At 40.8% G+C, this 14,122-nt stretch overlaps 1 protein-coding gene across 4 annotated transcripts in view; it reads left to right on the forward strand.

Moving 5' to 3' along the window:
- Positions 1-14,122, forward strand: part of LOC124589075 (phosphatidylinositol N-acetylglucosaminyltransferase subunit Q) — a 103,394-nt gene that overhangs the window by 11,167 nt on the left and 78,105 nt on the right. The window lies entirely within an intron of this gene.

The following is a 14,122-nucleotide window of genomic DNA, read 5'->3' on the forward strand; positions in this document are numbered from 1 at the left end:
TTGGGTGTCACACTTGACCAATATTAGGCAACTTTCCCATCCCGACTGCACATTTCAAACATATTTACATTGACATTGTCAGGCTACTGCGTGAGGATTTCATTACATTCTCACTGCCATTGATAGAGGGACTCACTGGGTGAAGGCGAGCCCCCTTCAAGGTATCATGGCAGACACCATTGCATGAACTACTGTCAAACTATGGATTGCGTGCTTTGGTGTACTTGACAGTATGACAATCGACCAGGGCAGACAGTTCGAAACAGCCCTTTTCAGCACACTTTGCCGCCTCTGTGGGATCGACCATATCCACACCACTGCTTACCACCCACAAAGCAATGGCCTGGTGGATAGATGGCATAAAACAATGAAAATGGTGTTCACGCCATGGGGCCTCATGGACCAAGGCAATTCCATGAATTCTACTGGGTGTACAGACTGTGCATGAAGAGGACCTTCAGGCTTCGCTCACTGAAGCAGGATGTGGAGAATTCCTTGCACTCCCTGCAGATTATTCTCTGCTTGTGGCCAATATCGACAAGTTTAGTCTATGGTACAATGCATAAAAAATTACACCCACCACCCACAGATCCCTCTGCCATCACTACACTCCATGCCAAAGTATTCGTTCATAGACATCTCAAACACTGTGACCAGGTGATGTTGTGTGATGACACAATATTTCCCACATTGCAACCTCCTTATTTGGGAACCTACAAAGTACTCAGATGTGGAACCCATACCTTTGACATTTCGATTAATGAGAAACCTACCACTGTCTCCCTTAACTGACTCAAACCAGTGTGGATTTTGCGAGATGAACCTCCTCCATTGTCATTGGACGATGACAATGCCCACCTTGACAACCACAACACCAACACATGCAGTGAAGCACTTCAGCCACCTCAACAGTTATGTGACACTGCCACATCTCCACATGAGCTGACCAACACGCTCACATCTGTGATGTCACAGTACAATTGCACCAGAAGACTACAGCAACTCCTCACTCCATACCATGTGTACAGCATCTGCCATGCTGCTTCTTCTTCTGCAAGAAATTGCCCAACATACCTCATGCAAGTACCAGCCACAATGTGATTGGTCACGTATGCTCCCACACGCTCCATGAGAAACAGTTTAGCCAGGCTTTCTGTAGACGTCACACACAGCCCAGACGGTCACGTGCACCTTTGCTTCCTTTGGTTCAGACAGTATGGGAGCTCTTCGGGACAGTGCAATGTACTGGAGTATGAGCTGGACAATGTGACTGCCTAGATGCTGCAAGCAAATGCTTTGTTTAATGAAGAGTATTCTTGTGATCTGGGAGTATCATCTATACCGGTGGTTTAATACTGCCGTAGTGTCCCACATTCTACACTAATAATCCCTCCAGAATACAAAAATGTTGTTACCACTCTTGATTCCTTGTCAGGTGAACAATTGAAATTGCGTTTTGTAAAGGGTAGACTATCAAACAAAGAAGCAAAACATAACAATTATAAAGGTAACAAAGGGTCGTTAACTGAATTGTCTTCATTGACAGCACATCTCACAGCAAGGTCAAAGGAAGTATTACGTAACAAGTCTCAAGGTATGTATGATACAACCAATGCTCATTCTAAATAGAATTGCTGCAGATGTGGAAGACAAGGTCGTATTAGGGTTGTTGTTGTTGTTGTTGTTGTGGTCTTCAGTCCTGAGACTGGTTTGATGCAGCTTTCCATGCTACTCTATCCTGTGCAAGCTTCTTCATCTCCCAGTACCTACTGCAACCTACATCCTTCTGAGTCTGCTTAATGTATTCATCTCGTGGTCCCCCTCTACAATTTTTACCCTCCATGCTGCCAATACTAAATTGGTGATCCCTTGATGCCTCAGAACATGTCCTACCAACCGATCCCTTCTTCTAGTCAAGTTGTGCCACAAACGTCTCTTCTCCCCAATCCTATTCAATACCTCCTCATTAGTTATGTGATCTACCCATCTAATCTTCAGCATTCTTCTGTAGCACCACGTTTCGAAAGCTTCTTGTCCAAACTATTTATCATCCATGTTTCATTTCCATACATGGCTACATTCCATACAAATACTTTCAGAAACAACTTCCTGACACTTAAATCTATATTTGATGTTAACAAATTTCTCTTCTTCAGAAACGCTTTCCTTGCCATTGCCAGTCTACATTTTATATCCTCTCTACTTCGACCATCATCAGTTATTTTGCTCCCCAAATAGCAAAATTCCTTTACTACTTTAAGTGTCTCATTTCCTAATCTAATTCACTCGGCATCACCCAACTTAATTTGATTACATTCCATTACCCTCGTTTTGCTTTTGTTGATGTTCATCTTGTATCCTCCTTTCAAGACACTATCCATTCTGTTCAACTGCTCTTCCAAGTCCTTTTCTATCTCTGTCAGAATTACAATGTCATCAGAGAACCTGAAAGTTTTTATTTCTTCTCCATGGATTTTAATACCTACTCTGAATTTTTCTTTTGTTTCCTTCACTGCTTGCTCAATATACAGATTGAATAACATCGGGGAGACGCTACAACCCTGTCTCACTCCCTTCCCAACCACTGCTTCCCTTTCATGTCCCTCGACTCTTATAACTGCCATCTGGTTTCTGTACAAATTGTAAATAGCCTTTTGCTCCCTGTATTTTACCCCTGCCACCTTCAGAATTTCAAAGAGAGTATTCCAGTCAACACTGTCAAAAGCTTTCCCTGAGTCTACAAATGCTAGAAACGTAGGTTTGCCTTTCCTTAATCTAGCTTCTAACATAAGTCATAGGGCCAGTATTGCCTCATGTGTTCCAATATTTCTACGGAATCCAAACTGATCTTCCCCGAGGTCAGTTTCTACGGTTTTTCCATTCACCTGTAAAGAATTCGTGTTAGTATTTTGGAGCCGTGACTTATTAAACTGATAATTCGGTAATTTTCACATCTGTCAACACCTGCTGTCTTTGGGATTGGAATTATTATATTCTTCTTGAAGTCTGAGGGCATTTTGCCTGTCTCATACAGCTTGCGCACCAGATGGTAAAGTTTTGTCAGGATTGGCTCTCCCAAGGCTGTCAGTAGTTCTAATGGAATGTTATCTACTCCCGGGGCCTTGTTTCGACTCAGATCTTTCAGTGTTCTGTCAAACTCTTCACGCAGTATCCTATCTCCCATTTCGTCTTCATCTACATTCTCTTCTATTTCCAGAATGTTGTCCCCAAGTACATCACCCTTGTATAGACCCTCTATATACTCCTTCCACCTTTCTGTTTTCCCTTCTTTGCTTTGAACTGGGTTTCCATCTGAGCTCTTGATATTCATACAAGTGGTTCTCTTTTCTCTGAGGGTCTCTCTAATTTTCCTGTAGGCAGCATCTATCTTACCCCTAGTGAGATAAGCTTCTACATCCTTACATTTGTCCTCTAGCCATCCCTGCTTAGCCATTTTGCACTTCTGTCGATCTCATTTTGGAGATGTTTGTATTCCTTTTTGCCTGCTTCATTTACTGCATTTTTATATTTTCTCCTTTCATCAATTAAACTCAATATTTCTTCTGTTACCCAAGGATTTCTATTAGTCCTCGTCTTTTTACCTACTTGATCCTCTGCTGCCTTCACTACTTCATCCCTCAGAGCTACCCATTCTTCTTCTACTGTATTTCTTTCCCCCATTTGTGACAATTGTTCCCTTATGCTCTCCCTGAAACTCTGTACAACCTCTGGTTTAGTCAGTTTATCCAGGTCCCATCTCCTTAAATTCCCACCTTTTTGCAGTTTCTTCAGTTTTAATCTACAGTTCATAACCAATAGATTGTGGTCATAGTCCACATCCGCCCCTGGAAATGTCTTACAATATAAAACCTGGTTCCTAAATCTCGGTCTTACCATTATATAATCTATCTGAAACCTGTCAGTATCTCCAGGCTTCTTCCATGTATACAACTTTCTTTTATGATTCTTGAACCAAGTGTTAGCTACGATTAAGTTGTGCTCTGTGCAAAATTCTACCAGGCGGCTTCCTCTTTCATTTCTTACCCCCAATCCATATTCACTTACTACGTTTCCTTCTCTCCCTTTTCCTACTACCGAATTCCAGTCACCCATGACTATTAAATTTTCGTCTCCCTTCACTATCTGAATAATTTCTTTTATTTCATCATACATTTCTTCAATTTCTTCGTCATCTGCGGAAGCTAGTTGGCATATAAAATTGTACTACTGTAGTAGGCGTGGGCTTCGTTTCTATCTTGGACACAATAATTCATTCACTATGCTGTTTGTAGTAGCTTACCCGCACTCCTATTTTTTTTATTCATTATTAAACGTACTCCTGCATTACCCCTATTTGATTTTGTATTTATAACCCTGTATTTGCCTGACCAAAAGTCTTGTTCCTCCTGCCACTAAACTTCACTAATTCCCACTATATCTAACTTTAACCTATCCATTTCCCTTTTTAAATTTTCTAACCTACCTTCCTGATTAAGGGATCTGACATTCCACGCTCCGATCCGTAGAACACAAGTTTTCTTTCTCCTGATAACAACGTCCTCTTCAGTAGTCCCCGGCCAGAGATCCAAATGGGGGACTATTTTACCTCCAGAATATTTTACCCAAGAGGACACCATCATCATTTAACCATACAGTAAAGCTGTATGCCCTCATGAAAAATTACGGCTGTAATTTCCCCTTGCTTTCAGCCGTTCGCAGTACCAGCACAGCAAGGCTGTTTTGGTTAGTGTTACAAGGCCATATTAGTCAATCGTCCAGACTGTTGCCCCTGCAACTACTGAAAAGGCTGTTGCCCCTCTTCAGGAACCACATGTTTGTCTGGCCTCTCAACAGATACCCCTCTGTTGGGGTTGCACCTATCGCTATCTGTATCGCTGAGGCACGCAAGCCTCCCCACCAACAGCAAGGTCCATGGTTCATGGGGAGGGGGGGGGGGGGGGCGTACAAAAGCATAAAAGTAACAATACTGCAAATCTAGTGAAAAGTTACCGTAAGTTTTCCTGATGACAAAGTAGAATGTTTTGTACACTTGCGGACAAGAGAACATTTAGTTAGTGACTCTGTTCCTTTGGTGCATGTGAAGGAACTGGAAAATCCTATAAGAATAAAGGTTACAAAAACAGATACATTTTTGTTTGCTCGAATGGTTGGAGAATTTGATGCTCAGAGAATTGTTTGTGGAAAGAAATTGCAAATAAAAATAAAAAATGTTCTTGTAGTGTCAGTTGTAGTAAATAATTTATTGACAGAGTGTAAACTAGAGATGCCTGGATACTGCATTGTTTTTGAAAATTTGATGGGTTCAGTTCAAAAGGTTCTAACTGTATCTCACAAAAAAGATTCTTGGATGAATATCCTTTCAATCAAATGTTTTTGAAAACTTGATGGGTTCAGTTCAATAGGTTGTAACTGTATCTCACAAAAAAGATTCTTGGATGAATATCCTTTCAATCAAATGTTTTTGAAAACTTGATGGGTTCAGTTCAATAGGTTGTAACTGTATCTCACAGAAAAGATTCTTGGATGAATATCCTTTCAATCAAATGTACTAAGAGTTCTTTGCATAGTGTGTGTTTTTCAAACAGGTCAACTTGTAGCATAAATGCTTAGGACATTTGAACATTGAAAATATGAAGGAACTTCATTATCAAGGAGAGGGACTGGACAAAGTAAGGTTTTCTGAACCTGTAATTAAATGTTTGATCTGCATAGAGGATGAACAAACACAATTACCACATATTCAGTCTTGTGATCAAGCCCATCAACCACTTGAACTGATACATAGTGATGTGCTTGGTCTTGTAACACCTGTTTCTTTTGGCTGGAAATAAATATATTGTGACTTCGATGATTATACTCACTTTACAGCAGCTTATACTCAAAGTCTGAAGTGTTTCATTATTTCAAAGTATACTAAGGATGGGCTACTACTCATTTTAACATAAAAATCAGCGGATTCAGAAGTAACAACGGTCATGAATACATTGAAAATTAAATCTACTATCAAAGGGAGAGCCACCTGCAGAATGACACGTCATATACCAGTTATTATGTAAACACTGTTCAGCCTTCTGCTTCAGCGTGACTACCACCAAATTATCAATTAGGATGAATGTGCATAGGCAGAGGGTACATACTGGCAACTTGCAATATCCTGTTGCAGAGATGCTCTACAACATGACATTCCTGACCTACCTTTTTCACCACACGTGCCATCTGGATTCTTCCCCCATACACCAGTTTCTCAGAACTCCGCAGGTGGGAACTAGCACTACATGTCCTTGGTTCTCGCCACCCACCTGGCCTTGATTTGCATTAATTTCTTCTGTCTCAGCTTTTCTTCACTGTAACTACTCTTTGCTTCACTCCGTTTTAGTTTTCTACATCTTTGATTGTTTTTCCCATCTATTTTTCATCGCTCCCTCCCACCTCTGTTACGTACAATCCACTTAGCTTCTTACACTTATTAACTCATGCATGATGTTTTAGTTGTAATCTCTGTCTTGCATATTACCCTGTCTTCCACGTTTGAGTTTTCAGGTTTTCAAATCTCGTCCGATGCTATCCCCAACAATTAGTCGTCCCATCTCATCTCGTACAGCAAGTGTCCCCTGACCTGCGGTTCTGGGTGACTTTCCCAAATCTGCCCCTTTTCCTAGACCTCTCCAGTCATTTTCCTTCACCCTTCTTCCTACCCCTTCAACCCTTCTGCCTGAGAAGGAGTCATGGGCTCTGAAAGCTTCCCAGTCACAACAGTCTTTTATGTGTGTTCTGCCACTGCTTTCTGAGTAGATTATTTATCTATCCAATTAACTAACAAGATTTTATTTGGAAGAGATGCAATTTTTGAAGAAGCAATAAAGAAAGAGTTGGATTCTGTCATCTAATGGAATTTGGACTTATGCACCACTTCCAGCAAACAAAAGAGCCATTGGCAGTAAGTGGCTGTCTAAAGTAAAACAAGATGCATCTGGAAATATTGAAAAGTACAAGGGACATTTAGTTGTTAAACATTGTGGTCAGGTAAAAGCAGATGACCGTGAGGAGACATATGCTCCAGTTGCTCGTCTCAAAACATTCTGTTAGTGTTGTGGATGAACATGCTGCATGAAGAATTGACTGAAGAAATTTTTATGAAAGTTGGTCAAGTTGTAAAGGTTAAGGAAGGACTTGTATGCAAACTCATTAAATCTTTATGTAGACTGAAGCAGACACCAAGAACTTGGAACTCTACATTTGACAGTTTTATGGAGGAAGTCAAGTTATGGCTCCCCAAAGTTGACGGATGTCTCTATGTTGGTGGTACATGATATTCTAATTGCTGGGAATCATAAAAGCAAAATCACCAATATTAAGAAGACGTCAAAATTAAAATTTTGAATGCAAGAAGTTGGAGAACCAAAACAGTTCCTTGAAATAAATATTCAGAGGGCCAAAGGCAAAATGTTTCTTAGTCAATGTGTTTATTTTGAAGACTTATTGAAAAGATTAAACTTGGAAAACTATAAAACCTGTAAACCACTGATAGAAGTCAAACCCAGTGAAGATGTGTGTGGTGACATGGTTGAAAATAAACCACACAGAGAATTAAAAGGTTGTTTGATGTACACTGAAGAGCCAAAGAAACTGGTACACCTGCCTAATATTGTGTAGGGCCCCCATGAGCACGCAGAAGTGCTACAACATGAGAAGTGCTGGACATCATGAATGTTGCAGGGCTGTCCATAAATCCATAAGATTTCAACAGTGTGGAGATCTCTTCTCAAAATCACATTGCAAGGCATCCGTGACATGCTCAATAATGTTCATGTCTGAGGAGTTTGGTGGCCAATGGAAGTGTTTAAACTTAGAAGAATGTTCCTGGAGCCATTCTGTAGCAGTTCTGGACATGTGGGGTGTTGCATTGTCCTGTTGGAATTGCCCAAGTCCTTCGGAATACACAATGGACATGAATGGATGCAAGTGATCAGACAGGATGCTTATGTAAGTGTCACCTGTCAGAGTCATATCTAGACTTATCAGGGGTCCCACATCACTCCAAGTGCACAAGCCCCACACCATTACAGAGCCTCCACCAGCTTGAACAGTTCCCTGCTGACACGCGTGGTCCATGGATCATGACGTTGTCTCCATACTTGTACTAGCTTGAACACTTCCCTGCTGACATGCATCGTCCATGGATCATGATGTTGTCTCCATACTTGTACACATCCATGCGCTTGATACAATTTGAAACGAGACTTGACCAGCCAAGCAACATGTTTCCAGTCATCACCAGCCCAGTGTCAGTGTTGACGGGCCCAGGTGAGACGTTAAGCTTCGTGTCATGCAGTCATCAAGAGTACATGAGTGGACCGTTGACTTCGAAAGTCCATTTCAATGATGTTTCATTGAATGACAAACTGCCTATTGGCTTCTGTCTCAGGTTCTTCGGCCGATGTTCATCTAATGATTTTACTGACGTTTCACCAGCACGAGTGGCTGGCATTGTCAAAGCTTCGCCCTCCATTGCCGGTAGTGAACTGGAGCCGAGCTCGCGGCCACAGACTATATTTACCTGGTGCGCCAAAGTCCGAGGGTTTCTCCGCGGTCATTTCCGGTGCGGTTCTCCTCTTGCTACCTGCGATGGTCGTTCACTGCAGTATGGGAAGTCATGATCCGTTTACCTTAAGGCTTTCCTCTTTCTTGTTGAACCTGTTCACGTGTTTTTGTATTTCTTCAGCTTCTCTGAACAAGCACGTGTGATAGTGCTTCTCTACAGCCAGAACTTCCATGTTGGCAAATTTTATTACATGGTCGGTCTCACTCAATGCGTGCTCTGCCACGGCCGATTTCTCCACCTGCGCCAACCTGCAATGTCGCTTATGTATAAGTTTCCCGGGCACAAAAACGTGCAGTAAGAGTTATATGTGATGTGAACTCAAGAATATCCTGCAGAAACCTATTTAGGGAACTAGGGATACTAACTACTGCTTCCCAATATATTTATTTCTTAATGAAATTTGTCATTAAAAATATATCACTTTTTCAAACCAGAAATAAGAATAATCTTCACAAGGATTTAAAGTCACTTACTCTTGTACAAAAAGGTGTGCATTATTCAAGAACACACATTTTCAATAACTTACGAGCAGCCATAAAAAGCTTCACAACCAATGAAATTCAGTTTAAGAGAAGCCTAAAGAATTTATTGGTGGCCAACTCCTTCTACCCCATTGGTTAATTTCTCAGTAGAACCAACTGATTTTCGTGTTTTTGTGTGTCTATATATAACTTCTGCACAATTTCAGTGCAATAATGTGTTCATTGTAAATAATAATAATAATAATAATAATAATAATGTCATGTGACTAGGGCCTCCCATCGGGTAGACTGTTCGCCTGGTCCAAGTCTTTCGATTTGACGCCACTTCAGCGACTTGCGCATTGATGGGGATGAAATGATGATGATTAGGACAATGCAACACCCAGTCCCTGAGCGGAGAAAATCTCTGGCCCAGCCGGGAATCGATCCCAGGCCCTTAGGATTGACATTCTGTCGCACTGACCACTCAGCTACCGGGGGCGGACTTCATTGTAAATAAATGTGTGTGTGTGTGTGTGTGTGTGTGTGTGTGTGTGAGTACAATCTAACTTCCGCACCATTTCAGCGCAGTAATCTGTTCATTGTAAATAAGTATTATAGTAGTTCTATTATATGTTTATTACCTTATAAATAAATAAAAACTTTTTTTAATTTTAAATTCAGTGCATTAGTGTTTGTAAAATGATTCTTTCATATAGTTTTCATTTAAAAAAAAGACGATCATTCCACTTGGGACCTGTGGAAGGTACATTAGCTTATTTGTTTCAGTTGTAAATAATTGTCATGTATTATTGTTTATATGACATAATCTACATCCTGGAGGACTCCTCAGTATGGATCAATTGAAATGAAAGTAAATTTAATCTTATCTAATTCCATCCTGGATTTTCCATTGTTTGGTTTTTGCCAAACTGGTAGTTCAGTAATATTCATACCTATCAGCACCTGCTTTCTTTGGAATTGGAATTATTATATTCTTCTTGAAATCTGAGAGTATTTTGACTGTCTCATACATCATGCACATCAGATGTCCTGGCTGGCTTTCCCAAGGCTATCAGTAGTTCTGACAGAATGTCATCTACTCCAAGGACTTTGTTTCTACATAGGTATTTAAGTGCTCTGTCAAATTATTCTCACAGTATCATAGCTCTCATCTTATTTTCATCTGTGTCCTCTTCCATTATTATAATATTGCCTTCAAGTACATCTCCCTTGTATAGACCCTCTATAAACCCTTCCATCTTTGAGCATTCTCTTCTTTACTTAGGGATTGGTTTTCCATCTCTGAGTTCATGATATTCTTATAGCTGCTTCTTCTTTCTCCAAAAGCGTCTATAATTTTACTATAGGCAGTATTTGTCTTTCTTCAAGTGATATAGGCTTCTAAATCCTCACATTTGTCGTCTAGGCATTCCTGCTTAGCCATTTTGCACTTCCTGTCATCTCTTTTTTTGAACGTTTGTATTCCCTTTTATCTGCTTCATTTGGTGCATTTTTATATTTTCTCCTTTCATCAATTAAATTAAATATCTCCAGTGTTATCCAAGGATTTCTATTAGGCCTTGTCTTTTTACCTTTTTGATCCTTGTTTGAGAATAGATGATGCTTCTACTTTTCCAGCCACTTTGTGTAGCCCAGCAGAACTGACAGTCATTCATCTGTAATTCATATCTGTGCATTCAATACTTGTCAGTATTTTCTACACTGTTCATAGTTTTCTGTGAAATGGGTTACAAACGTTGATATCAGCCATTAAATAGTCAGATTTTGTTTCATCTTGTCAATACCAGAGGATAACACAATCTCTGCAAACATTTTTTCCATTTTGCAGGTTCCATAAACGTATCTCAGACATCTTTCACAGATATGAAGACTTCACACAATGATTCACAGCATTTTAAAAAATCCAGTAATGCAAGATCCAAACAATGATTACTGTATTGGATGTAGCAGCCCTTTGGCTGGTCTTGAAGAAAGATTTTGTTCAGCCCTTGTTGCATACAGACATATTAGTCACCATTGAAATTATTAGTCACACCATTGAAATAATGGGCACACAGAAACTCCATTCATAGTGAGAGTCTTCAAAGGGTGTCTTTAATGGTAGTTGCCAGAGATTGTGTACTGAAGTCCAGCAGCCATGTAAACCTAGAAAAAATTTGAGCCCATCAGTGGCAACATAATGTACACAAAGGGTGGTCTGCTCCTAGCCAGCCAAGTCTGTCATTAATTCTACATCTACATCTACATCCATACTCCGCAAGCCACCGGACGGTGTGTGGCGGAGGGTACCCTGAGTACCTTATTGGTTCTCCCTTCTATTCCAGTCTCATATTGTTCGTGGAAAGAAGGATTGTTGGCATGCTTCTGTGTGGGCTCTAATCTCTCTGATTTTATCCTCATGGCCTCTTCGCGAGATATACGTACGAGGGAGCAATATACTGCTTGACTCCTCGGTGAAGGTATGTTCTCAAAACTTTAACAAAAGCCCATACCGAGCTACTGAGCATCTCTCCTGCAGAGTCTTCCACTGGAGTTTATCTATCATCTCCGTAACGCTTTCGCGATTACTAAATGATGCTGTAACGAAGCGCGCTGCTCTCCGTTGGATCTTCTCTATCTCTTCTATCAACCCTATCTGGTACAGATCCCACACTGCTGAGCAGTATTCAAGCAGTTGGCGAACAAGCGTATTATAACTTACTTCCTTTGTTTTCGGATTGCATTTCCTTAGGATTCTTCCAATGAATCTCAGTCTGGCATCTGCATTACCGACGATCAACTTTATATGATCATTCCATTTTAAATCAATCCTAATGCGTACTCCCAGATAATTTATGGAATTAACTGCTTCCAGTTGCTGACCTGCTATTTTGTAGCTAAATGATAAGGGATCTATCTTTCTATGTATTCGCAGCACATTACACTTGTCTACATTGAGATTCAATTGCCATTCCCTGCACCATGCCTCAATTCGCTGCAGATCCTCCTGCATTTCAGCACAATTTTCCATTGTTACAACCTCTCGATACACCACAGCATCATCTGCAAAAAGCCTCAGTGAACTTCTGATGTCATCCACCAGGTCATTTATGTATATTGTGAATAGCAACGGTCCTATGACACTCCCCTGCGGCACACCTGAAATCACTCTTACTTCGGAAGACTTTTCTCCATTGAGAATGACATGCTGTGTTCTGTTATCTAGGAACTCCTCAATCCAATCACACAATTGGTCTGATAGTCCATATGCTCTTACTTTGTTCATTAAATGACTGTGGGGAACTGTATCGAACCCCTTGCGGAAGTCAAGAAACATGGCATCTACCTGTGAACCCGTGTCTATGGCCCTCTGAGTCTCGTGGACGAATAGCGCAAGCTGGGATTCACACGACCATCTTTTTCGAAACCCAAGCTGATTCCTACAGAGTAGATTTCTAGTCTCCAGAAAAGTCATTATACTCGAACATAATACGTGTTCCAAAATTCTACAACTGATCGACGTTAGAGATATAGGTCTATAGTTCTGCACATCCTTCTTCAAAATGGGGATGACCTGTGCCCTTTTCCAATCCTTTGGAACGCTACGCTCTTCCAGAGACCTACGGTACACCGCTGCAAGAAGGGGGGCAAGTTCCTTCGCGTACTCTGTGTAAAATCGAACTGGTATCCCATCAGGTCCAGAGGCCTTTCCTCTTTTGAGTGATTTTAATTGTTTCTCTATCCCTCTGTCGTCTATTTCGATATCTACCATTTTGTCATCTGTGCGACAGTCTAGAGAAGTAACTACAGTGCAGTCTTCCTCTGTGAAACAGCTTTGGAAAAGACATTTAATATTTCGGCCTTTAGTCTGTCATCCTCTGTTTCAGTACCATTTTGGTCACAGAGTGTCTGGACATTTTGTTTTGATCCACCTACCGCTTTGACATAAGACCAAAATTTCTTAGGATTTTCTGCCAAGTCAGTACATAGAACTTTACTTTTGAATTCATTGAACACCTCTCGCATAGCCCTCCTCACACTACATTTCGCTTTGCGTAATTTTTGTTTGTCTGCAAGGCTTTGGCTATGTTTATGTTTGCTGTGAAGCTCCCTTTGCTTCCGCAGCCGTTTTCTAACTCGTTTGTTGTACCACGGTGGCTCTTTTCCATCTCTTACGATCTTGCTTGGCACATACTCATCTAAAGCATATTGTACGATGGTTTTGAACTTTGTCCACTGATCCTCAACACTATCTGTACTTGAGACAAAACTTTTGTGTTGAGCCGTCAGGTACTCTGTAATCTGCTTTTTGTCACTTTTGCTAAACAGAAAAATCTTCCTACCTTTTTTAATATTTCTATTTACGGCTGAAATCATCGATGCCGTAACCGCTTTATGATCACTGATTCCCTGTTCTGCGTTAACAGTTTCAAATAGTTCGGGTCTGTTTGTCACCAGAAGGTCTAATGTGTTATCGCCACGAGTCGGTTCTCTGTTTAACTGCTCAAGATAGTTTTCAGATAAAGCACTTTAAAAAATTTCACTGTATTCTTTGTCCCTGCCACCCGTTATGAATGTTTGAGTCTCCCGGTCTATATCCGGCATATTAAAATCTCCACCCAGAACTATAACATGGTGGGGAAATCTACTCGAAATATTTTCCAAATTATCCTTCAGGTGCTCAGCCACAACAGCTGCTGAGCCAGGGGGCCTATAGAGACATCCAATTACCATGTCTGAGTCTGCTTTAACCATGACCTCCTCCCAAATCATTTCACATTTCGGATCTCCATCAATTTCCTTCGATACTATTGCACTTCTTATCGCTATAAACACGCCTCCCCCTTCACTGTCCAGCCTGTCTCTGCGGTATACATTCCAATCTGAGTTTAGGATTTCATTACTGTTTACATCTGGTTTCAGCCAGCTTTCTGTCCCTAGGCATTGTGACCGTTTATTAATGAGAGCAGTTCTAGGACCTTTCTATAGACGCTCCTGCAGTTTACTATTAGCACATTAATATTGTTATTCCCTG

This window comes from Schistocerca americana, chromosome 2, assembly GCF_021461395.2.
Source record: "Schistocerca americana isolate TAMUIC-IGC-003095 chromosome 2, iqSchAmer2.1, whole genome shotgun sequence".
Classification (NCBI taxonomy): domain Eukaryota; kingdom Metazoa; phylum Arthropoda; class Insecta; order Orthoptera; family Acrididae; genus Schistocerca; species Schistocerca americana.